Below are 24,913 nucleotides of genomic sequence, written 5' to 3'. Positions count from 1 at the left end.
CAATAGTAGGAATTTTGTCTTAAATGTATAATTAATAATTCTAAAAGTTCAGTTTTAAAGTGACATGTGCTAATTGTACGAATTTCATCTTGAATAAATACATAATTCAAGTTCTAAAAGTACAACATTAAATGACCTATGCTAGCAACAATATACAAACTTATTAAAAGTAACAGAGGAATCGTATAATTCTCAATCATATAATGATAGATTTCCTGCTTGAAACACATTTTAAAATATAGGTGGTTACATAAAACATATGTCCGAACTATTCAGTTCAAACATTAACCGCAGGGCATCTGTAGTTGCTCTTTTGTGATATTTTAAAAATATGGGCTTTAAGTACAATTTCCTTAAGAAAATATAACATTTACAAAAAAGCATGAAGTCGCAACAACTCTGTTTAGATGTCCCATCACATGGGCAGGGTAAGGTACTGTTCTTTCCGGTGTAGGGAAAAGACACTAAGTGGTGCACAGTGCCTAATCTCAACCGTGTCAATACAAAGCGGTGGGAACTTCTTGTAACAGCTATCAGATATTGCTGGAGACCTTCTTTGGCATTATATTCTTTATAAAGTGCATATGTGCGTTGACTTGTATATTTAACAGCCCTAACTTTCTCTGTGTGTTCCAGAAACGATTCCTTTAGCTCTTTTTTTGAAAAGGGAACACCCAGTTCCAAGTTCAAAAAAGGGTCAAAATCAAAAACTGACTTGTACCAGAACCGAATGTGCCTAAACCAGGGGATACGCATGCAGTGTTCCAATTTTAGACAATCTTTGATTACATCTTGGGTGAAATCTGTTTCAGCTTTTGACCATATAGACCGCCATAGGGACAGTGGGCGTAGGGCAACTAAGGGCCCGATGTAGGTGGCCATTTACCGGCCGGTAACGGCCAATTTCAGCCGTTACCAACCGATAAATTGGTTTTTGGGATGTAGGGGGCCAATTTTACCGATTTTGTAAATTTACCGAATCGGTAAAATACAGAATCAGTATTTTTACCGATTCGGTAACTTCCAGATATAGGTGGGACTCTTCTGAGTCCCAAAGGCCTTTCAGATTCGGTATTTTACCACCCAATCCAATTGGGCGGTAAAATACCGAATCCAGGTGTGCATGCAAATGTGTGCATGCACACCTATGCCATGGGACAGACAGACATGCCCTTATGGCATGTCTGTGTGCCACATGGCACACATGCCTGTATTTGGGGTGCTAGAGGGTGTCAAAGTGACACCCTCTGCATCCTTGCTGGAATCGGTATTTACCGAATCGGTAAATACCGATTCGGTAATGCCTATTGATTCCTATGGGCTTCAATGCCCATAGAAATCAATGGGCATTACTGAATCGGTATTTACTGAATCGGTAAATACCGAATCTTAACAATTCGGTATTTACCGATTCTGTAATACCTACAACCCCCCTCTATTTTACCACTTCTTAAATACTGAATCAGTAAAATTCGGTATTTAAGAAGTGGTATAATAAAATTACCTACATCTAGCCCTAAATCTCTAATATAGTGTAAGCCTACTTCCTTATAATAAAATTACCTACATCTAGCCCTAAATCTCTAATATAGTGTAAGCCTACTTCCTTATGTATGATCTCAATGGAAGCAGATGCCGGAGTACATAATAAGCGATTTCCTGATATTGGATCAGATTACAGCTGTTAGTATTGTGTCCCCACACGCCTGCCCCATACAGTGCAGATGACAAGCCCCTCATAATATAAATATGGATCATCTCTTTTTTTCTGTGGTTTCCCAGTTTGGTGGCAAATCTAAAACCTCTATTAGTGTTCCTGGTCATTTTCAACTGAACACTCGTTCACTGGTCCATCCCCCGTCTCCAGAAAAAGTTATCCCTAGATAATAAAATTTCTTGACGGGTTCTAACCTAACATTATCTAAAAAGAAGGTCCTATTTTGTTTGGTCTTCTTCTCACATGTCATGGTAAAAGTTTTATCTTTGTTAATTACCAATTTCCGTTTAACTATAAATGTATGAAAGTTATCAATGAGACGTTGCAGGCCATTTTGGGTACGCGATAAAAGAACCTCGTCGTCTGCGTAAAGTAGAATTGGAATAGGCTTACCATCGATTAACGGTGCATCCACAGCAGACGTTTTAAGTATTGCATCTATCTCATTAATAAACAAGGAAAACAGGAGTGGTGCTAAGATGCATCCTTGCCTTGTGCCTCTGTTAACTTTAAAATACGGGGTGCACTCACCGGCCATCCCGTAGCGCACCTTGCATGTTAGTGTTTCGTATAATCTGGCAAGGAAATATATAATCTCTTTTGGTACACCCATGTCTATTAAAATAGGCCATAAAAGTGAGTGTTCAACCAAATCAAAAGCAGAACTTAAGTCAGCAAAACATAAAAAAAGATTTCCTTCCTTAACTGTTGTATATTTGTTAATAATAAGGTCAAGGTTGATGCATTGCTCCATCGTGCCAATCCCCCTCCTGAAGCCGTACTGTACTGGTGATAAAATAGATTCCTCTTCCGTCCACGTTTCGAGTCTGTGTAAGAGGACTCTAATTAGTACTTTTATTGATGAATCAAGAAGGGAGATGGGACGATAGTTGCATGCCTCTGACCTTGAACCCTTTTTAAAAAGGGGTACAATAATTGATTGGCCCCTGGTCTGAGGAAGGTAAAATTCAATTGTGGCATTAAAAAAACGTGTTAGGATTGGCGCCCATAAGTCCATTTCATGTTTGTAGAGATCTATCGGCACTTCATCCGGCCCGGGGTCCTTGCCACCATTGCTCTTCTCAAGTCCTGCCTGGACCTCATTCAAAGTAATAGATAATGGAATGGTCAGCCATAAACCAGAAGTATCTAAAAGCAGCCCATCTGAATTAAAAACCTTGGAGAAGAGCTCTATCCATGCTTTGCAGTTAACGTTGGAAGTTACTACAGGTATAGTATCATTCTTTAGAAAAGGGCAATTGATTATCTCCCACAAAAGTTTACTATTTTTTGTAGTTGCAGCCATTTCTAAATTTTGCCATGCCTCATCTTGTAACTGTTTTTTCCTTGCCGCTAGCGTTGCTTTATAAACATGCCGCTTTTTCCTAACTTGTTCCGGATCTCTTGGTTTTGTTGACAACGCATGTTTTATTGAGGACAAGGCTTTTGTACAGTCTTTGTTGAACCAACCAAATTGTTTATCTCTGTGTTTGTGGTTCCTTCCAGTCAGTAATCCCTCTATTGTTACATTTATCTTACTGATCATGGATAACACAGTTTCTGGAGAAGTCACATCTTTGGTAACTTATTTCTGCACCACATTTTGCGTTTACCTCTGCTAGGAGCTATTAGAGTTTATTTTGGCCCACTTAATTCTTGGTCTGTTCGGTCTAGAGGCCATGATTTCCTGTGTCGGTTTGCTGTGAGTTTGAGTTTTACTCCCTCAACCAAGTAATGTCAGCGAGATACTATTATGATCACTCACTGCTTGCTCCACAATCCATAAATCACGGTACGCCGTACTGCTAGAAACTAGTATATGGTCAATATTGGAATTGGAGTTCCTGCCTTTAAATGTGGGGCACCTAATGTTGCCCCTTTTTTTGAGCAATGCAATAGCTCTAAATCTAGTTTAACAGCTAGGCTGTTCAACGCCAATCCATATGTGTTGTGTGGGAAGTGGTTATAGATAATAGTACCTCTATCCTCGTGATCAGAAATAGCGCCACAGATCCCCTTATGGGCATCTACGCAAACTTGCAAATTAAAATCTCCTACCCAGAGTATAACTGGGGGATTTTTATGATCTGCGAGAAGTTTATCTATTGCTATTTCAATATCCTGAACTACCAAACCCTACTGGCATCAAAAATATAAAAATTGATGATCACTAAATCGTCAGCTTTCTGGTGCTCCAGGCATGTTAGTAGTGCATAAGGCCCAACCTCGATGCGTTTGCCAATTTTAATTCTGTGAGCCCAGTAGAAATCATGGTCAACAGACCACCCTTAGCCCTGCCAGCAACAGAATCTTCGGCATTTATATAAAAAGATGTGTAACCTTCCACAGTAATTTGGTCTCTGTACCATGTCTCTTGGAGACATATTATATTGTGCCCTTGGGTAATAAATCATTCCAGAAAGGAGTATTAAGTTTACCATTTATGCCTGCTATGTTCCAGGTAATAATATTCAATCCATCTCCAATTCCATATGCTGTTTGGTGCGGGGGTAATGGCTTCGGATTAATGGATTGGATAGTATCAGTTACGGGCATGTTGTTGTAAGTTAACGGAGTGTCAACCTCTGAACTAGTATTTATTTCCAACCCGCAATGATTTCTACCCGGATTGTTGGAGAAGTCTACGTTCTGGGCTATGTCTTTTGTTGTATTTCTTCCCTTGTCTGTTTTTCCCTCACCGGAGCGCAAGTATAGCGTATCCGTATCCTGCCCAGCTTCGTGGCCCTCTTCCTGACCATCCCTGGCCCTATCCGAAGCCATTGGGGCTTGAACTACTCTATTTGTCTCTAAATGTATTATGTGCTTCGTACACCTCCCAACCATACTATTATCCTTTGGTACACAAGCCACATGAGAGTCCCATTTCACATCAGGTATGTTTCTGTTTTTATTATTGCCTAGGCCATTGAGCTCAATAGAATGTGGCAGTCAGTCTACCCCCTCTAGGTTTGAAAAGGGCTCAAATCGGTTTGTCAGGGGTAGTTGGAACATTACCCTGTCAAAGGGATTTGCTACATTTGGTCTCCTTCTATATGCATGGTGCGGGAGGAAGGGTAGGCTGTGTTCTGCACCCGGATAAAAATAATTTAAATCTAATGTTTGAATGTCCCCCTCTCTCCCAAACCTTGGTTCCCTGCGAATAAAATCAACCGCCCAGGGATCTTTAAAATTCACAATGACGCAGTCACTTTCTAGATCCTTGACAGTGCTCCCTACCCAGCTTACCCTCCTAACATTTAGTATCTTTGTGCTAGAGAAGGGGGGAAGCGCTCTATTTGTATTAAGACAGAAAGTGACTTTATTCTTTAATTCCCTATATGTTTCCAGTTTCTCAGTCCCAATCCCACGAACTCCCACCAGGATAATTGTATAAGGTACTGCTTCGGGGGGAATATTTACACACGGAAGTCGTTGAGGAATATACTTGTTACTCGTAGGACCCTGCCCGTTAAGCTGACTTTCTGCTGTTTGTACACACAGTTCAGGTTGTTTCTTAGCCATAACGTCTGACCTCGCTGCCTGATTACCAACCGGCCCTAAAGTAATAGTCTCTGGCAAGCATTTATCTGCACTGGTTGTGGCAGGTTGGATAACTGGCAATGCAGTGGTATTAATTTGCATCGCTTTTCTACTTCTACTAGGGTCAGTGGTTGGTGGGGCAGTAGTAGGTGGTCTAACCTTTGGGCTTTTCAAAGTTGTTGTTATGTTGTCCAGTCTGGTTGTATTTCCGGTAACTAGTTTTTCCAGATAGTCTAATTTAGAATTAATCATTTTCGTCCTTTCAATCAGTGGCATCATCAGTGATCTAACCAACCTTTCTACTTTGTCAAGGAGCCCCTCGTCAGTACAACATTGGGTGGCTAGTTGGGGTTTATCAGTAACTACTACAGGTGAACGTGGGGGCTGCACGGGCTGCCGAGGTGCCTGGTGTAGCTTGGCTTTTTTAGAGCTTTTGGCTACAGCATCCTTTCGTGGGCTACCCCCTCTTTTTCTTTTGCCTGGTGGGCCAAGGGTACTAATATTTGTAGTTTCTTGTGGCCCAATAATGGCGGGTACAGGGTTTGCAGGTGTTGGTAGCGACAGTGATGGAATAGGTGAAAGGGGTAGCGGAACACTACCCAGGGAGGCACAAGAATCCAGACTAATTGGTGTTGAATTTAGTAGGGAGCATGCCTCGATATTGTCTGTTTCCACCTGTATGAGGCTAGGTTTTTGGCTCAGGATGATTGATGGAATTTTACTTTGGGGTGGTTCTGGTGTAACAGCTGTTCCAATCTTGCCCAGTGAAGAGCGTTTCCCTATTAGGAGGTCCAGTGATAAAAGCTTCTAGGCTAGCGCTATCTCTTTTTCTATAACCACTTTAGCTTGTGTTATGAATTGATCGATAGTGCCTGTAGCCACCCCCTCTGCAGATGCAATAGTGACGTGGCGGTCTTTCCTAGACGATTGAACCATAATGCAACAGTTAAACCGCTATGAACTAACATACAAAATGCAATGGGATGAATAATTAAAGTACTAAATACCTAGATTGTGTGTGCTGGGCCCTGCACGAAAGAGGGGTGGCCCATTCCGGCCTTCTCTGGCCTTTGAGGGCCTAAGAGGGCCCGCCCTTTGCCCGGGCTTAGCCCGGCGTCCCGCTCGCATCCTGCAACGCAGGTTAAGCGCGCCTTTAGTAGCGCCTCCGGGGGCGGGAGATGACGGTGGCGGCCCCTGCTGCAATGCCCCACGAGAAGTGTAGTCCTCCACACTACAGCCGCTGATGTTGGGAGCGGCGGCGGGAGGACTGGTGGCCAGAATGGTAGTTGGCTGGATATCGTGGGCGTCCTGAGCAAGGCGGAAGCAGGTCAGTCAAAGGATTGTGCCCAAAACAAGGAAATAGAGAACACCCGCTCCACTGGTAAAGCGCGCCTTTAGTAGCGCCTCCGGGGGCGGAAGATGACGATGGCGGCTCCTGCTGCAATGCCCCATGAGAAGTGTAGTCCTCCACACTGCGGCCGCTGATGTTGGGAGCGGTGGCGGGAGGACTGGTGGCCGGAATGGTAGTTGGCTGGATATCGTGGGCGTCCTGAGCAAGGGGGAAGCAGGTCAGTCAAAGGATTGTGCCCAAAACAAGGAAATAGTGAAAACTTGCTATTTATCTTATTCTGGAAAACAGCTATGATGTTTGTTCTTATCAAATTGTATTTGATATTGCCTAGGGAAACTTGACCATAACTTTATGCTTCCAGGTACCAGAATATCTCTCTCCAGAATTCTTGATTGGAGGCGCACTGCCCAACTACATGGGTCCAATTCACAATTGCACCTGAATCACATAAAAACGGCTACTAGACCATGCAGGTTTGATTTGGGACAACATTGTTGGGTTCTATAAAGCAACCAGTTTGTATAGAATTGCATTCTCCTCCAATTGGGCCCTCTTAGGACCTTAACATTTAATGTATTAATTTTATTCCACTGTTCTCTCATCAATTTATGCCCTTCATATTTCCCCCACTTTCCAATTGCCTTTTAGCACATGTCAGGACCCCAGTCCTATGCAAGCAATAATTTAAATTCTCCAGGTAGTTTAAAATCTGGGGCATTAAGAAAATCCACATCAAGCTCTTGTAGCCGGCTTTTTAGGTGAATTTGTCAATTTTAAAAAATCCCTGATATTATATTCCTTTGCAATCAAGCCCATAAAATCATCAACATCAAATACGCTTTATTCAGTTTGTTATCAACCTTCAAAGCATACAGTAAAAGTATAAAACAATTGCAATAATTAAAAAGAGAAGAAAAGAAAATGCAATTCATACAATGTGCAGTACAATGTTATTCAATCAATTCCTAAATATCTCTTGGGGAGGGTATTGTATACTTGTAGGAATTCTGTTACATAAAATAATTTCCTTTTTATTCGTATTTATCTTATAACCTCCTGTTTTTTGAAAATTTGAGAAGATTTTTTAAATTTCCAATTGACTGGTGAGCTTTGGATTAAAAAATAACACAATATTGTCGGCGTAGAGTTTTATATTAGTCATTCCAGATACTGGTACCGTATGGGCCATTTTCCCCCTAATTGCAATAGCCAATGGTTCGATAAATAGGGCAAATATAATTGGAGATTGGAGGCAGCCTTGCCGAGTGCCTCTATTTATGTGGCATGTCCCTACATTTACATTGCTAATTATGAGCTGTGCCTTAGAGTGCTCATATAGTTGTTTCAGAAGAGATATAAATTAATTCGGGAAATTAAAACTGTGCAAAATCGCAAAGAGGGAGTCCCATGAGACAAGGTCAAAAGCCTTTTCGGCGTCCAAAAACCAAATCTGTGCTTCCACTTTATTAACATAAACAAAAATCCAAAGCCTCCAGTAAAAAAGTTGTGTTAGTATGGAGGTGTCTCCCTGCTATAAAACCGCACTTATCTGGTTCGATAAGTGATCCTACCATTTTATTAAGTCAATTCACAAGTAGTTTGGTAAAAATTATGTAGTCTGTATTTAATAGGCTTATTGGCCTATATGAGTTCATATTTTCTTTATCTTTTCCTTACTTTAACTGCAGTGCAAAAGGATTCTGGTGGTGGCCCCCCTTATAGTAGATAATTAGCTAGCATCAGAAAATCGTTGCGTAGGGTTCCGGAGAATAATTAAAAAAATTCCCCGGGGATACCACCCTCCCCGATAGCTTTTCCGCTAGGGAGGGAACTTATTACCTCATCTAACTCTTCCTTTGTAAACTTCTCAATTAGCAGCTTTTCATACTCATTTCCTAGTTATGGAATATGTAATTCCTCTAAAAAAATCATGAACTGTTTCACTCACAGCCTGTTCGCTGGTCTGATAAACACCCTCATAGTGTTTGAGAAACATCTCTCCTATAGATGCAGTATTTTTCACATGGGTTTTAGTAACTGTGTCATATAGATGATCAATTCTATTAGGAACTTGATTTTCTTTGGATTGCCAAGCTAGAAGTCTCCCTGTATATTCGCTCTCTTCATAGAGCTTCTGAGCTGCATCGCCTAATTCATAATAGAATTCCCTCATTTTCTTTTTTGCTTCTGATACCTTTTGTCTAGTAGCTGGAGATCTAATTCTGTAGTGCTCTTAGTTTGCGTGTGAGAGACTTATCTGTACAGTGGCTTTTTCCGCCCTTTTGGCCTTCTGTTTCGGTATTTCTTTAGAGGTGATTCCGCCTCTTAATGTGGCCTTAAATGCGTCCCATATTACATTAATTGGGGCAGAGCCACTATTCAGATTAAAAAAGGCCTGTATTTCCTCCTCAATGTCTGCGCACCAGTGTGGTTCTGCAAGATTCAGTTTATTAAAATACCATCTTTTAGATCCCTCTTTTTCCTGATTTCCTATATTTATTTCCATTTTAAGTAATGCGTGGTATGAGAATGCATTTGGGAGGTGTTCATAGGTACTGATTTCAAGACCATGGGATATTAGATAAAAATCCAACCTAGATGCTGAGCTATATTTTGCAGAGTGGCAAGAATATTCACGTTTAAATGGGTTTTGAAAACGCCAACAGTCAAAGATATCCAGATCTGTTTTACAACTTTGTAGGGCAATGGCTACTTGCGGTTTATTTTGGCGATTAAGAACCTCACATGTTTTCCTATGAGGATACTCACACCCCTCTGCCCCAACCCTGAAACTGACGAAAAGCTGTAGCCTGCCCAGTTCTTTAAAAATGTATCGGAGTCTGCTAAGACTCTATGATGCGTTTCTTGTATAAAAATTACGTCTGGACAGAAATTCTTTAAGCAACATTCTATAGCATTTCTCTTACGAACATTATTCAACCCATTTGCATTAAAAGACAGAAAAGTCAGCTTATTTCTCATTAGTTTTCAAACTTTTGTACAATATAGATATTTCTGGAGGACAAACATTGAAAAAGAAGTTCCATTAGGCAAATCCTGGCGAGGTTTATAAAATACACAACCATTTAGTGGAACTCCAACATCCTTCCAGAATATAACTTTTCTATGTGCAAAATACGCAAACATTAGATCAAGAAAAAGAAGCAGCAATATGTGCAAAGTCAGCATGAAAGTGCAAATAGCATAAAACTCAAGCATCCTTCTATGTGCAAAATACGCCAACATTAGATCTAGAAAGAGAAGCAACAAAATGTGCAAAGTCAGCGTTAAAGTGCAAATAGCGTAAAAATTCAAGCATCTTTCTATGTGCAAAATACTCAGTCATTAGATCTAAGAAGGGAAGCAACAGAATGTGCAAAGTTAGCGTTGGAGTGCAAATAGCATAAAATTCCAGCATCATTTCAGGAGGCATAACTTCCATAAGCGCAGAGTACGCAAATGTGCAAAATTAGCATCAATGTGCAAATAACGTCGGCTTCAAGCATCTGTTCTGTAGAGATTGCAACATCCTAGTCATCCTTCTAAATATTAGATTAATTAAGAAATCCAACATGGGTTACAAATTGCTATAAGTGCCTTAAAGTGCAATAACGGAAACCCCCAGTGTCCCACTTCCGTCCCCTTCTGTTTTCTCTTCTTCTTTCTGGATACCGTCTTGTTGCATCCATGTGCGCTTCCTGAGTCATCTTGCAACCGCCGCCTTTAGCACAGTGATCTTTTCATAGGGTCGTGGATTTTCTAGATATTCTACTGCCCTTTAGATAACACAAGCTCGCTTATATAATAAGGCCCTCTAGGAATGTTTGTGCTTCATGAGTGTCTGTAAATATATAATTTCCTTTAGCTACCACCTTTAGTTTAGACTGTTGAACAATCATTGCTTGAGCGCCTCTAGCCTTAAAAGAATCAATCATTTTAACAAAATCCTTGCGTCTATGAGCCGAGGCCGCTGACATGTCCGAGAAAATCCTGACATTTTTTACTTCATCAGTATTAAAAGTTCTCCACGAAATTGCCGTATTCAAAATGTTCTCTTTAACCCTATAATCAGAAAAATTCATTAATATGGTTCTCGGGTATTTGAGGTTAGTAGGCTTATGTGCGGGTACTCTATGTGCTCTTGTGATTGTTAAGTCGCCTTGGAGTTCGGGCATAGCCTTTTTTAGGAGTGACTCAGACCATTTCACTACGTCTATGCCCTCCAATCCTTCGGAGACACCTACTAGGTGTAGATTGGACCGTCTGTTATGATTTTATAAATCCTGTAATTTTGCCTCCAATTGGCATTTATCTTTATTTAACGCATGGAGGCCCTTCTGCATAGTAGTGACAGTATCCTCCAGCGTTGAAACCCTAGCTTCTGCCTCTGTTACCCTTCTAGGAAGGTTACCTAAATTTTCTTCCATCTTTGTGAGTCTGCTATGGAGTTGCGATATTTCATACGCTTGTGTAGTTTTGAGAGCCCTTATTTCCTGAAGGATAGTTATTAGCATTTCCTGTACTGAGCTTTCTTTTGAAACCGATGTTTCCGACAGAGTACCTAATTTATTAGATAGAGCCTCTACTTGGGTCTTTTGTAGACCTAAACCTGTCAGGTCCTTGGGGGATGATGTGTTCAGAGAAGGGAGCGTATTTTTAATCGGAGCTTCCGACCGGTTCAGCAGATTTTGAAAATTCATCTGGATTGAGCTGAGGCTGAGGGTGAGGGTGAAGTGCAGGCTGTATCTGGGCCTGGAGCTGTGGCGGCTCCGTTTGGAGATCCGAGGGATGTGTGTCGTCGTTTGACACTACCGCTACCACTGGCTGGGGTTGCAATGCTCATCCCGATTCATATGGGGGGTACTTGTGAGTCGCCCCTGTAGAGCTAATGGTTTGCTAAAGAGGGGGTATTGTTTAGCACATGACTGGTTCTCTCTCCCCTTATTCGGGGCCTTCCCTACTTTGTCCGCTTTTTCCTCCCCATCCCCCTCGCACTCATCCCTAACAGCAAGCATACTCAGTTCTGCCGACAATTCAGAAAGAGACTCTGCGTCTTCATCTTCTTCCACCTCATCATCCTCTTCCAGGGATTTAGTTAAGGTATTTTGTCTATTTTTTCTGCCAGTGCCATAGCCTTATATTTTAGAGCATTTCTTTGTTGCGCATTTCTTCTCCCTTTTCTTGCCCCTTTAGACACAAGGGCGGGTACCTCTGGTGACGTGCCAGTCTTTAGAAGCTCTCTTGCTGTCTCAGCCTTGGCCCGTTTACCCCTCACTTTCGTTGCCATCCTGATGATCTAGGAATGCTTAAGCCTCCTCAAGGGGACAAGGAGCGTCAACTCAGCTGCTCTACTATATCAGAACAGCAGTAACAGCAACAAAAAAAGCCCCTTTAGTGGGAACTTGGTGGTACTTAACAGAGAGCAGTGTTTTTTAAGACAGTGACTCAGTAACTCTTTGCTTCTCCGTACTTTCCCTTCGGCAGTCCTTACCCTACGACCCATTTTCAGGCATTTTTCTCAGGCTCTTCTTGGGCTCCCAGTTCACCCGGGTGCTGGTTGCTGATTTGCTGCAGGGAGCCACAAGACTGCAAGACTAGCAAAGTTTTGCAGATTATTCCAAAGCTCAGAGATTTGTCAGGGTATGCAGGGCTTGCACCTTATCGCGGCAACTTATTTCAGCACTTCAGCACTTCCACAAAAAGCAGTCAAAGCAGGACAAAATAGCAGGTTGTCAGGGAAATAGAGCAGCAGCAGCAGACGTAATGAAGGCGCAGGCGTGGGCTCGGGCACAAGGGGCACTCACATGAAAGAAATAGAGGAAATTGAGCTACTCATCCGTATGTGCCCAGCCCTGGCCACCGTTGCTCCTTCCAGTAGCTCCACTCAGTGTCCACTCGGCGTCGAGGGGTCGGGCGCTGCCCGTCATTGCCTGCAAACCGACAATCGAGCCCGTAGAGTCACGAGGGAGCAAAACACCACAAAAGCAGCAAGCAAGCTCTCAAGTCGTGCCTGCAGGCGAAATCCGAGCAGAAGGGAACCCCAACATGCCGTCCTTAGACATCCTTAGGAGCAGCGCTTCACCGCGGCGGCCATAGCAGAGGGGCGGGGCTTGACAACCAGGAAGCGCCAGCGACGTGCGTGGGGTCACGTCAGCCGCATCTCCGTCCTCCCCCCAGAGGAAAAAAACTTTATTAACAGAATTCAGGCAAATATACAATACCCTCCCCAAGAGATATTTAGGAATTTATATAACAGAAAAATTGGAAGATCTTTACCTACTAAATTATATGCCACTATTAAAAAGGGCTGGCTCTCAATTAGCTCATTGGAATCAACTCCCATTATCAATATTGGGTCGTGCCGCCCTAATTCGAATGTCTATTTTACCAATTTTTAACGTCCTCTTTAGTGCAGCTCCTTGTGCAATTCAGGCTTTTTTCTTTAAGCAAGTAGACTGCATGTTTTCTTCTTTTCTATGGGCAAATAAGACACCGAGGTTGGCACTTAGCACTTTGAATTGTCGGATCATAGAGGGTGGATTGTCTCTCCCAAATATCAGAGACTACTATTACGCAACTTTTGCACACCACAGTTTTAGGTTTTTCTTTTTAGATGACCACGAGGCAGATCATTTTTTTATGAAAAAGATTCTAATCGAACTTAAGATTAATGACCCAGTAAGAGTGACCAAGTACCCAAAGAAAGTACTTTATAAGACTATACAATGGCTACTCAATCAAAGAGCCCAGCTCCTGAAATATTTTGATATTTTTAGAACGAATAGCTCAACTAGCTTAACGAACTTACATATAGGAGAGACGGGTACTTTAGATAAAAACACCCTGAGACTTTGGAAGGAAAACGGTTTAGAGAAAATCCAGGATTTTATTCTGGGGAATAGCTGGAAAACCTGGGAGGAAGTAGAAAGGGAGATCCAGCATTCAAACACAATTTTAAAATGGTCCTTTATTAGCCTCCATGTCTCATTGAGATATAGGTAACTTATTTTATAAAAACATATATAAGTAAAGCATTAAACAGTCCAACACAGAGGAAGATTAGCATTTGGATAAAAAAATTTAACGTAGACAAATAAATCACTTTATATGGTAAGGTGAGAGACAGGTGGAAAAAAGAGAAGATATTGAGATTTACAGATTCACCTGGGATAAAGTTAATAAATATAATAAATCCATATTCCGAGGTGCTAATTTTAAACGGATGCAATTTTTCACAAAATTTGTAATTTATAGAACACCTTCGTTTTTCCACAACATATATCCTCAAGTAGAGGATAAGTACTTTCGCTGTGAAGAAAAGGGCAGCTGGAAACATATTATATGGGATTGCACCAAAATACAGGAATTTTGGAAGGATATTGAAAAATATCTCAGAAATACAATAGATGCCCAAATCTCATTTAACAAATCTGTTTTGGTCTTTGGCTGCTCCCCTACCTCCTTTGCCTACGACGAGTCCCTATTTATAGAATCCCTTGTAGTGAGATCACTTATTCTGCAACTTTGGAAAATAGACAAAGTACCGACTTTTAATGCATGGAAACTTAAAATATCTAAGATTCAGGGGAGGGAAAAAAATATGCACTGAGGTCAGGGGCACTCAAAAAGTATGATAAATACTGGAGTGTGTTGAAATGCTAGTCATTGTGGGATTTTATCTTTAATTTTTTACTTTCTTAAGATTGGATCTTGGCTGCACTAGGCTGGTTCGACTGCATAGGATCCTTTGTAAGGTTTAATTTAAATAATATTCAATAACCAATAGTTTGCACATTGCACATTGCACTTTAAAGAAATATCTTTTTTCAGAATCTGTATTTATATTACAGTGTATTTGTAATCTGCCATGTATGTATTTTGTATTTTGCATTTTAGAAATATTATGCAAAATTGATATGTAATGTTTTCATGACTATGAACTCTCAATAAAAAAACAAATATATATATATGTTCTTCAATCAATCAATCAATCAGAGTACTTGTAAAGCGCGCTATTTACCCGTGAGGGTTCCAAGGCACTGAGGGGAGGGGGGGTCGGGGGGGTGCTGCTACTGCTCGAAGAGCCAGGTCTTGAGGAGTCTTCTGAAGGCGAGTACATCTTGGGTCTGCCATATGTGGGTAGGGAAGGTGTTCCAGGTCTTGGCGGCGAGGTAGGAGAAGGTCGTTCTTTGGATGCGGGGGACAGAGGAAAGGGCGAGGCTGGCGGAGCAGAGCTGGCGGGTGGGTGTGTGGAAGCTGAGTCTGTTGTTCAGGTAGGCTGGTCCGGCATTGTGGAGTACTTTGTGTGCGGGTGAGGAGCTTGAAGGTAATCCTCTTGTCGATGGGGCGCCAGTGTAGGTCTCTCAGGTGGGGGTGATGGGGCTGAGGCGGGGAATGTTGACGATCAGTTGAGCGGAGGCATTTTGGATGCGTTGTAGTCGTCGTAGGTGTTTGGCTGGGATTCCTGCGTAGAGTGCGTTGCCGTAGTCCAGTCTGCTGCTGACAAGGGCCTGTGTCACCGTTCTTCTTGTTTCGGTCGGGATCCACTTGTAGATCCTGCGGAGCATGCGGAGGGTGTTGGAGCAGGAGGAGGAGACGGCGTTGACCTGCTGAGACATGGAGAGGGAGGAGTTGAGGATGAATCCTAGATTGCGTGCATAGTCGGTGGGTGTTTGTGCTGTTTCTAGTGTGGTCGGCCACCAGGAGTCGTCCCAGGCTGAGGGGGTGGGTCCGAGGATGAGAACCATCGTCTTGTCCGAGTACTGCTTCAGACGGCTGCTCCTCATCCAATCGACGACGGCCTTCATTCCCTAGTGGAGGTTGGTTTTGGCGGTGTGTGGTTCCTTGGTGAGGGAGAGAATGAGTTGGGTGTCGGGGTTCTTGATATTTTCGAGCACGTATGTGAGGCATGAGGTTCAAAATCTCAATTAATAAAACAAAAACAACATCTCTAATCTTTTTAAGCCACAGCAGTGCAAATTTGATAAAATGCCAGTCCTTTGCTTAACATAACACATTAGAGTCAAAATAATGGAGTGGGTACCAAAATCAAGTGAAAAGGAGACATAAAACCGTAGCCAATGTAGATCAATCTAATATTGATCCAAACATTTTGCTCAAACAGTAATTTGAGGGCAGGACAACATGTTCTTCCTCTCAACTAGGAGACGATCTTCCAACTAAAATAGAATCTTCGATCACTTGAACCAAACATTAGCAAAAAATTGACTTACAGAAAAAACGACTACTTCAGAGGTGCCTGCTTTTTTAAATTCTGTGTTCAATATTATAGCTGTTAATCTTCAGGTTCAAACAGACTGGGCGTATCTACTTCCTGCTAGGGGCGTGGTAACCTGAGCAGAAGAACAAAACATGTTCCTCTGTCTCGTGGGCTACCCTGCAGATGGGACACATGTCTGATTTACTATCTTTTGCCCATTAGCTCATAAACTCTTTTAGAGGAAGGCTATATAGCCGGAATCACACGCACAGAGTTTTAGGTAGGGGAGGTGTGACTGTTTCAAGAAATACTTCAAACTTTGGGCTGAGCTTAAATCTAAAGAGCTGTTTAGTCAAACGGCCTGAAGATGCCGTATTTAGATATTGATGATTACCCGCAACAAGGGCAATCCTACTCCCAGAACCTGGGGCCAATAAACAATGCAACAGCTACAATGGTTCAGGAAGAAATGTGCGTAAGAAAAGGGTATCTAACAACCCTGGAATGATATAACATATGTGAAATTGCAAATATATAAATGTAAAAAGAAATGAAAAAGAAAAAATGCAAATTAATATATAAATGTATCCACAGACAAAAACTTTTCAGAATAAGCTTTTTGTTATTGAAGTAGCTTATTATAAAACATAAGGTGTGTCAAAAAAGTAATACAAACATGTATAAATGGTGCTCATGAAGTTACAAATAACAAACAAACAATGGTACAAATTACAGAGTAAACAAAAAACAAAAATAGCAGAGGAATAATAATACAATGAATGCCTGATATATCACAAGATCAATAATACTATAAATGTGTCCATCTATTTGCCAAAGAGAAAGTCGATAGCATTTTGACGGTATCAATTTAAAAGGTCATTGTCAGGACACAAGGTAAAGATTTTGGAAGCAGTCATCAGAAACAATTGGTGACACAATGGTTAATGACGGAAAAAAAAATCCAAAGATCCAATTGATTTTAGTGCCTCCACTTAATCTTAGGTCTTCAGGGACTGTAAACTCAAGGAATGCCGCAAATTGAATCGTAAATAAGGGATTTAATTTCAATCAACAATGTTCAAGGGACCTCATACGAAAACAACAGTGATTCATATTGGAAATTCACCTATTAGGATTACAAATTCAGTACAAGTTTGCAGTGCTCTCCGTCCACACACGTGTGGACATACTTATAGTGTGGTTAGATACCCTTTTTTTAAGCAAATTTCTCTCTGAATCATTGTAGTTGTTGTGAGGTAATATGAATTTTTATGGTCAATTGTGTCCCCTAACGTAGACCCCAACGGCTCCATGTATGTGCTTCAAGTACATGTATGTTCCCTCCACTTCTAGCTATGAAGACGCAAATACATTTGCGTCCAACGTTAACATGTCCTCTTTCAGACCCACCATGAATGGGTAGGATATTCGGTCCCTAAGTGTGCCTTGCCAACGTCTTTACATGGTGCACTTTTCATGTTTTACTCGCTCTGGTGAGTTAGGCCCTGATTCCTGCCATCGAGCCCTTTCTGACTTCTGTTTCTGAAAGTTACAGTCTGCTGCTTCCTGACCTCTGCCTTACTCCCTGGGCGGCGAGCGGTGCATGGCTCGGCCTGCTTGCCTGCCAAGACTGTATTCAGCCTTCAAGTTATCTGCTCCGCTCCTCGAAAATACATTCCTGTCTAGTAGTTTAGGAAAACATCCTTCCCAGCTGCAGAGCAAAGGGCCCGGCCTCACTGTCTCCATGCAAGTAATTCATAGCTCTTGTACCATGGAAGGCCCATGGCCCCTCGCATCTCATGTAGACACGTAGTCGCATATGCACGCACTAGCAGTCAGTATAGAATAGCCTCTGCCCGAGAGACCTTTCCTTCTAGATAATGCAGTTCCTCAAACACAAGATATTAGATATGATTTGGGATTAGGTTGTTCTGACACCCCAGACTTCTGTCTCCTCATGTAAGGCTAAATGTCAAGTCCCCTTCACCCTCCAGTTCCACGTCAATCACACGTCATGCTGCTGCGCGCGCATCTCTGCCACATATTTCTGCTGACACTGCAGGATTCTTCTATGGATCCACCCACCTGTGATACGTTTCAAGTGACGTTGTCTAGCACACACCTCCGTGTACGCCCTCATGCACGCCTTCTGTTACGTACATGTGTTCTTATCTCGGTTCTCTCAGCTGTTACGCCTTCTGCATCAATTTCTACTGTAATGCATTGACTATATATATATGATGTTCTGTTATTAAAGCATTGTACATGTCCATGTCCATTCCCTTCCTGAACCCTTGTGGTGATGGAACATGATACCTGGTTCGAACCAATTCCTTTTTAAGGAATAAAACCCTTACAAAACTCAGATGCCACGGATTCTGCCTCTTATTTTTGACTGAGTTATTCTTATAGAAATAATCCGCATAAATTAAGTATAGGTAATTTAAATTTACCACATAATTGGCGCCCGAATAGGGACCCCTCCCCCACCCCACGCGCCGGCGGTGCGTTGCAGGCCCGGTCCCCTGCCACAGCCGGACGGACAACTACGCGTACCCACAGGATTTCCTGTATCTCCCTCAGGCCAACGGAGGTGACTGAGGCTGCGACCGACACCCAGACGAGGCGGTGAGGAGTGCGGAGGATCCCGACCAGAGCCTAGCTGAGAGAGCAGAGTCCGAGGTGTTCAGAGGCCCACCAGTTCCGAAGTTCCGAAGTACCTACGTCACGAGTCGAGTCGAGTCCAGTCCGGTCCAGTCCAGTATCAAGTTTCCGAGGCCTTCCGTTCCGTGCTTCCTGGTGAGTACCGTTACTGGGGACGCATCTAGACGGGTGCATTAGTTTGTGCCCGGTCAAGACGGGTTTGGGTACACAGACCCGGTCTGCACTGTTTAGCGGTGTATCTGTACTGTTTAGCAGTATATCGAGTATGCAGGTAGCTAGTTTTATTCTAGTTATTGTTGTTCGTTTTTCAAAATGTTTAAATATGTTTTAATGTCGTGGTATGAGTGATTGTTCGATCTACATATAGTGTTTATTGTGTTAGTTGTGCCCAAGTCCAAGTAAGTATCAAGTACCAAGTAGCACGGCTGAGACATGCCGCTGTTCTCTAAACTTAGACAGATAGGAACTAGAAAAGGGATACTCGAGGAAGCTGTTCCCATTCCACCTAGGGACACTCCAGGGTATTTTATGTACCACAAACACGGCTTAGATGCTGTATTATATCTCGACTTGTGGGTGGATTACACCAAAGATTTAGCAGAGAATCAGAGATGGCCCGCTACTGGGACATGGGATGCCGATTGCATCATGAGAGTAGAAGAAGCATTATGGAAAAAGAAAGCCAGACAGTCACAGAAAGATGCCATTGAATTATGGCGTAAAGAATCACACAGACGTACCGAGAAAGCACTCAGAAAAGCAGAGAAAAGTAGAGAGGATTCAGAAAAAGCCCGAGAAAACGTATTAGTTGAAGAGGGGATACGAGTAAAAGCAGAACAAGTAGACCGACAACGAAACACTCTTATGAATGGTATGTATCCTCTCCTGGCCGAGGGTTTACCTAAGGCCACTCCGGAAATACCGAAGGATCTGCCCCCTCCATTGCTCCCGACTAAATTACATCACAAGACCACAAAAGACATATTCCTTTCTTCCTATTTAGACGACGTAGCTCCCGCATATACAAATCCACGTGTCCCTGCACCACCCGCTGACGGCACCCCACCCCGAGATAATCTACACCCACTTCCGCAACAACAAACTCCTCCTCCCGTTCCACATCCTGCGCCTATTCCCCCAGCCCTTCCTGCACCTATTATTCCTGGCATTCACTCACTAAATCCTTTTGGACCTGGCACCTCGGGAGGTGCGGCAGGAGGTTTTCAAACGCCGCCACAAACACATCGATTGACTTATAGGGATTTAGCACAACAACGTACACCTTAAACAGCGAGTTACGACATACTTAAAGAGCCTCTTACAGACTGTAGATATGATCCAGTACCCGGTAAAGACGACAGAATGATGCTAGCATCAGTATGTCTACGACGAGTTGCAAACTATTTAATGTTACTACCAGGAATGATTGATCATCTAGACAGAATATATCATTTTGTCCAAACGGGGGAAGGTCCTGAAAGTATTGGCGAGGCCATGGCATACCAGAAAGTTGACACTCAAGGTATGATATTACGGTTCTTCATAAACTGCTTGATAAGAGACCAAGATAGGCCTGGTGTAGACAAGGAAGAAATGATTGCACTTAACAAATGGGGTCAGAATATAGCAGACGGAAAACATGATAAACAGAGTTGTATAGACAACATGTACCGAAGGATCCGAAAAGCAGTATTAAAAATACACGAAAGAAGACAGCCTGAAAGAGAAATAGATACAGACAAAAATGAATCCTCGGAGGAGGAGGAACAACCAGAAACGACAACAGGAGCATTACAATTACCAGCTAGAGAAACGATAGCATATGTAGGCAAGGGAAGACCTTTTAATAATTCAATACGTCCGGTACGTCCAGAAAGTAAGAGACTTTTTCAAGCTGCCATGTCAAATTCAAAGACCCCTGAACATCTATTTCAGGCTACCGATAAAATACTTCAAGAACGAATGGGGTACCATGTACTCGATTCCATGGATGAACAAGAATTGGCCAGGTCAGCAGTACAATGGGCTGACAATTCTGATAAATATAGTGATGACGGCTTAGCGCAGACCTTTTTGAACCTTTCCCCTGATGAACAGAAATTAGCTGGAATATACATGATTCAGCATCTCATTACGTTGTTTAAAGGCCAACATTCTGATCCAGGTCCCCTACCTGAGATTTTAATAGAGCTACTCTCGAATAGATGGAGAGGTCTAGGTACCGACTTAATTAAAGTAATTCTAGAACATCGACACAGGTATAGTGCTTTTCTGAATACACAGTTTGTTCCAGCTCCACCCGTAGAAAGAAAAATGTATTACTTAGACAGACAGAATCCTTTGCGAGAAGTGCATCCAGTTAGGAATGATGATAATACCTTTAGACGTGTGTTTGTGTACACGCCCATAACTAAAATGGAACTGTTAGAAATGAAGAAACTAGTGCCTAGTCATGACAAAGACCCAGCAGGTTTCCACCGTGAAATAAAAGACATGTTACTCATGGGTGATTATACCTATCCTGACATCATGAAAATATTGAAAGTATTATTGCCTGCCGGTATTTACGAGAAACTGAAAGAAAAAGAATGGGAGGTGGGAGAGCAAAAGATTGAGTGGGCTGCATTAGAAAATGAAGAAAATACTCGAACCCCAGGCCTAGGGCTTGGGGACAAAACTAAAGCATTACCAGGATTGTTAGTACAAGTATTGCCACGTTTGTTAGCAATGAAAAAGGAGGACTGGGATGCAATCTCAGCCTGTAAACAGAAACCCGATGAAGACACTAGTGATTTTTATTCCCGATTTGAGAAATGTTTTGTTATTAATAGTGGCCTGAAACCAAGTAGTGAGTCATATCCACACCTTTTTGTATCCAAATTGGTTGAAAATTCTCTGCCCCAAGTTAAGAATCGTGTTCTGAAAGTCGAGAGCACATGGCAAGCTAATACGCCTTCACAAATGTTACAAATGTTACAGTACCACCAGAACAGAATTAGAGAAGAACATGATCACGAACAAAGACGTATGAAAGACACGAAAATGAAAATGTTAGTTGCTCAGTCAGTTCCAGCTGACGGTCAGAAAAAGGGTATGACACAGTCCAACAATTCAGCAGCTCCTGTTAAAGGGATATGCAATTATTGTAAACAGCCAGGTCACTATATAAACGATTGTGCAGTTTTGAAACACAATATAGCTACAGGTAAAACTAAAGAAAGACCGCGTCCTCCTAGACAGGACCAGGTCCAACAACAAGTATCACCGAATATCCAGCCTATGCAAGCTCCGCAACAGACAGTACAGACCGTAGCAGTACCACAGCCACAGCCCATTGCCGCAACACAACATGCAACGCAACAGATGTACCAGTATGCACAAACAGATTATCCCGATTATCAGCGATACACATGAAACAGCCTAGAGAGGGAAGTTGGCTTGCCTCTTATTGAGGTTCCTGTAGATCAAGAGGGTCCTTACGTACATAGCCAAGTGTTAGGAAAAGATAGAAAGTTTTTGATTGATACAGGGGCAAGCAGAACAACGATAAGTCATGACGAGGTTCCAGGGGCACCCCTCTCAGGCTCCCAGAATGTTTCCCTTGGATTTTCAGGCAAACCTATTGTAAATGAAGTATCGAAACCAGTACCTCTTTTAGTTGGTCCGTTGTCTCGCACTACAGATTTGTTATTAACGAAATCATGTCCAGAAAACTTGTTAGGTATCAAGACACTGAAAGCTCTAGGAGCTGTTATTTGCTGTTCTCCGGAAGGAGTAAGATTGTTCTTACATGACTTTAAGGGTCACTATGTGTTGAGAGATATTGATCCCAGATTACAGAATGTTCCTGCACATTTATGGGCCCAAGGCCCCACTGATGTAGGTTGTATGCACATTACACCATATCGAGTCACACTCAGGCCCGGAGTAGTATTACCACGAATCCGACAATACAAGTTACCTCCAGATGCTGTAGCGGCTTTACTGAAAATCATTGACGAGCTCATTGCACAAGGAGTGGTTGTAGAAACCGACTCGAATCTATGTAACTCCCCCATCATTCCAATTCTTAAACGCACTGATCCAAATGCACCCCCGTTTATCGATTAGTTATCGATTTGCGCGAATTGAATAAATGCATCGTACCACAGTATCCCGTGGTCCCAGATATCTCGCCTCTATTGACTGCCATTGATTCCGAAGCAACGTTCTTTACTGTAATTGATCTGAAGAACGCCTTCTTTAGTGTCCCAATTGATCCAGAAAGCCAATACCTTTTCGGATTCTGTTTAAATGGTCGAAGCTTCAAATTTGCAAGCGCACCTCAAGGATTCACAGAAAGCCCCAGCATCTATAGTCAAGCACTGAAAAGACAACTAGACAGTATACACATGCCTGACAACACTGCCCTGTTACAGTATGTCGATGACCTACTGATCACCGCCCGCAGCGAACCTGAATGTGAGCAAGCGTCACTGACGGTTTTGCATTTCCTGGCTGACAAGGGACACAAGGTGTCCCCTTCGAAGCTGCAATTCTGTGTTCAGCAAGTAGTTTACCTTGGGCACTTGCTGTCCAAAGGGGGGAGACAGCTAACACCTGACCGCATCCAGTTAATTGTAAACATGTCACAACCCAAGACACAAAAGGAGGTACGAGCCTTTATAGGCCTCACTTCTTACTGTAGACAATGGATCCCTCAGTATGCATTCCTAGCGAAACCACTCATACAGTTGACAACCCAGGAGGCAGCGACATCGACTGCCTTTCCTTGGACTCAGGAACACACACAAGCTTTTGACGACTTAAAGAAAGCCTTATGCCAAGCACCAGTTTTAGCGACACCATGTTACAGCAAGCCTTTTACGCTTTTTGTCACAGAACGTGAAGGTACCGCATTGTCGGTACTCACTCAAGATCAAGCAGGTTCACACAAACCGTGTGCTTATTTCTCTAGTACATTGGATCCAGTAGCCCAGGCTCTGCCTGCGTGCTTGAAATCAGTAGCAGCAAAAGCTCTAGCAATCAGACAAAGTGATCCCATAGTGTTAGGACACCAATTGACAGTACAAGTTCCACACTCAGTGGAAGTTCTTTTAAACCGAACACAGACTCAGCACTTAACTATAGCAAGACTGACAGGTTATGAATTGACATTGTTTCAGCCACACATAGAAATCAGACGTTGCAACACATTGAACCCTGCAACACTTTTGCCATTAAGTGAGACAGACCCATTGGCACATGATTGTATTGAAGTCATTACCATTACGACGAAACCCAGACAAGACTTGACAGACACCGCATTACCAGATCCAGACCTGACACTTTATGTGGATGGTTCATGCATGAGAACAAGTACAGGAGAATTAGTGTCCGCCTACGCAGTCACGACAGAAACTGAAGTCATAGAAACAAATTGTATAGACACCCTGTCAGCTCAAGCAGCAGAGCTCATCGCTCTGACTCAAGCCTGTATTCAAGCAAAGAACAAGAGAGTTAACATATACACAGATTCACGTTATGCATTCGGAGTCGTACATGACTTAGGTGTCCTGTGGCGAGAAAGAGGTTTCTTGACCTCTCACGGTGCCAAAATTCAGCATGGTTCCCTCATTCAAACTCTGTTAGATGCAATACATCTGCCTACAGCAATATCCATCATGAAGTGCAAGGCACATACGAAAGTCACTGATACAATTTCCCAGGGTAACGACCTGGCAGACCGAACAGCCAAGTTTACAGCTCAGACTCAGACTCACGCAACTGATCTGACAAAGACAATAGTTCAGACACCGACACATTGCATGACAGTTAAGGATCCCGCCCTAGATGTAATTGACATACAGACACATGCTACACCAGACGAAATCAAGAGATGGATTGAACTAGGAGGGGTCCAGACAGAACAGGGATGGATGACGAAGGGAAAATCTACATGGTTTCTCCCTGACTCTATGGTCCAAGTAATCATTAACACAGTACACAGTCCTGCACATTTAGGAGAAAAAGCCATGTTAGACAGTATTCAAAACCTCTGGTTTAATAAACATTTACGAGCAGCAGCCAAACAGAAAGTGCGTACTTGCATGATCTGTTGTCAGTTTAACCCAGGTAAAAGCATTCCCGTAGAGCAAGGTGGATTTCATCCTCCCGATCACCCTTTTGAAGTCCTCCAGATGGACTATATCCAGATGGAACGTTGTCGAGGATTCAAATGTGTCCTCGTAGTTGTATGTGCACTCTCCCGTTGGACAGAAGCATATCCAGTCCCAGATTACACTGCTCCGACCACTGCCAAGCAGCTGGTTTGTGAATTCTTCCCCATATATGGTTTGCCCCGCATCGTATACTCCGATAACGGTCAGCCATTCTCGTCCGAGCTTATGAAGCAGGTATCTCTCCTGCTCGGCTTTCAATG

Source organism: Lissotriton vulgaris, chromosome 10 (assembly GCF_964263255.1).
Source record: "Lissotriton vulgaris chromosome 10, aLisVul1.2, whole genome shotgun sequence".
Lineage (NCBI taxonomy): Eukaryota > Metazoa > Chordata > Amphibia > Caudata > Salamandridae > Lissotriton > Lissotriton vulgaris.
Note: the sequence above shows the minus strand (reverse complement) of the source record.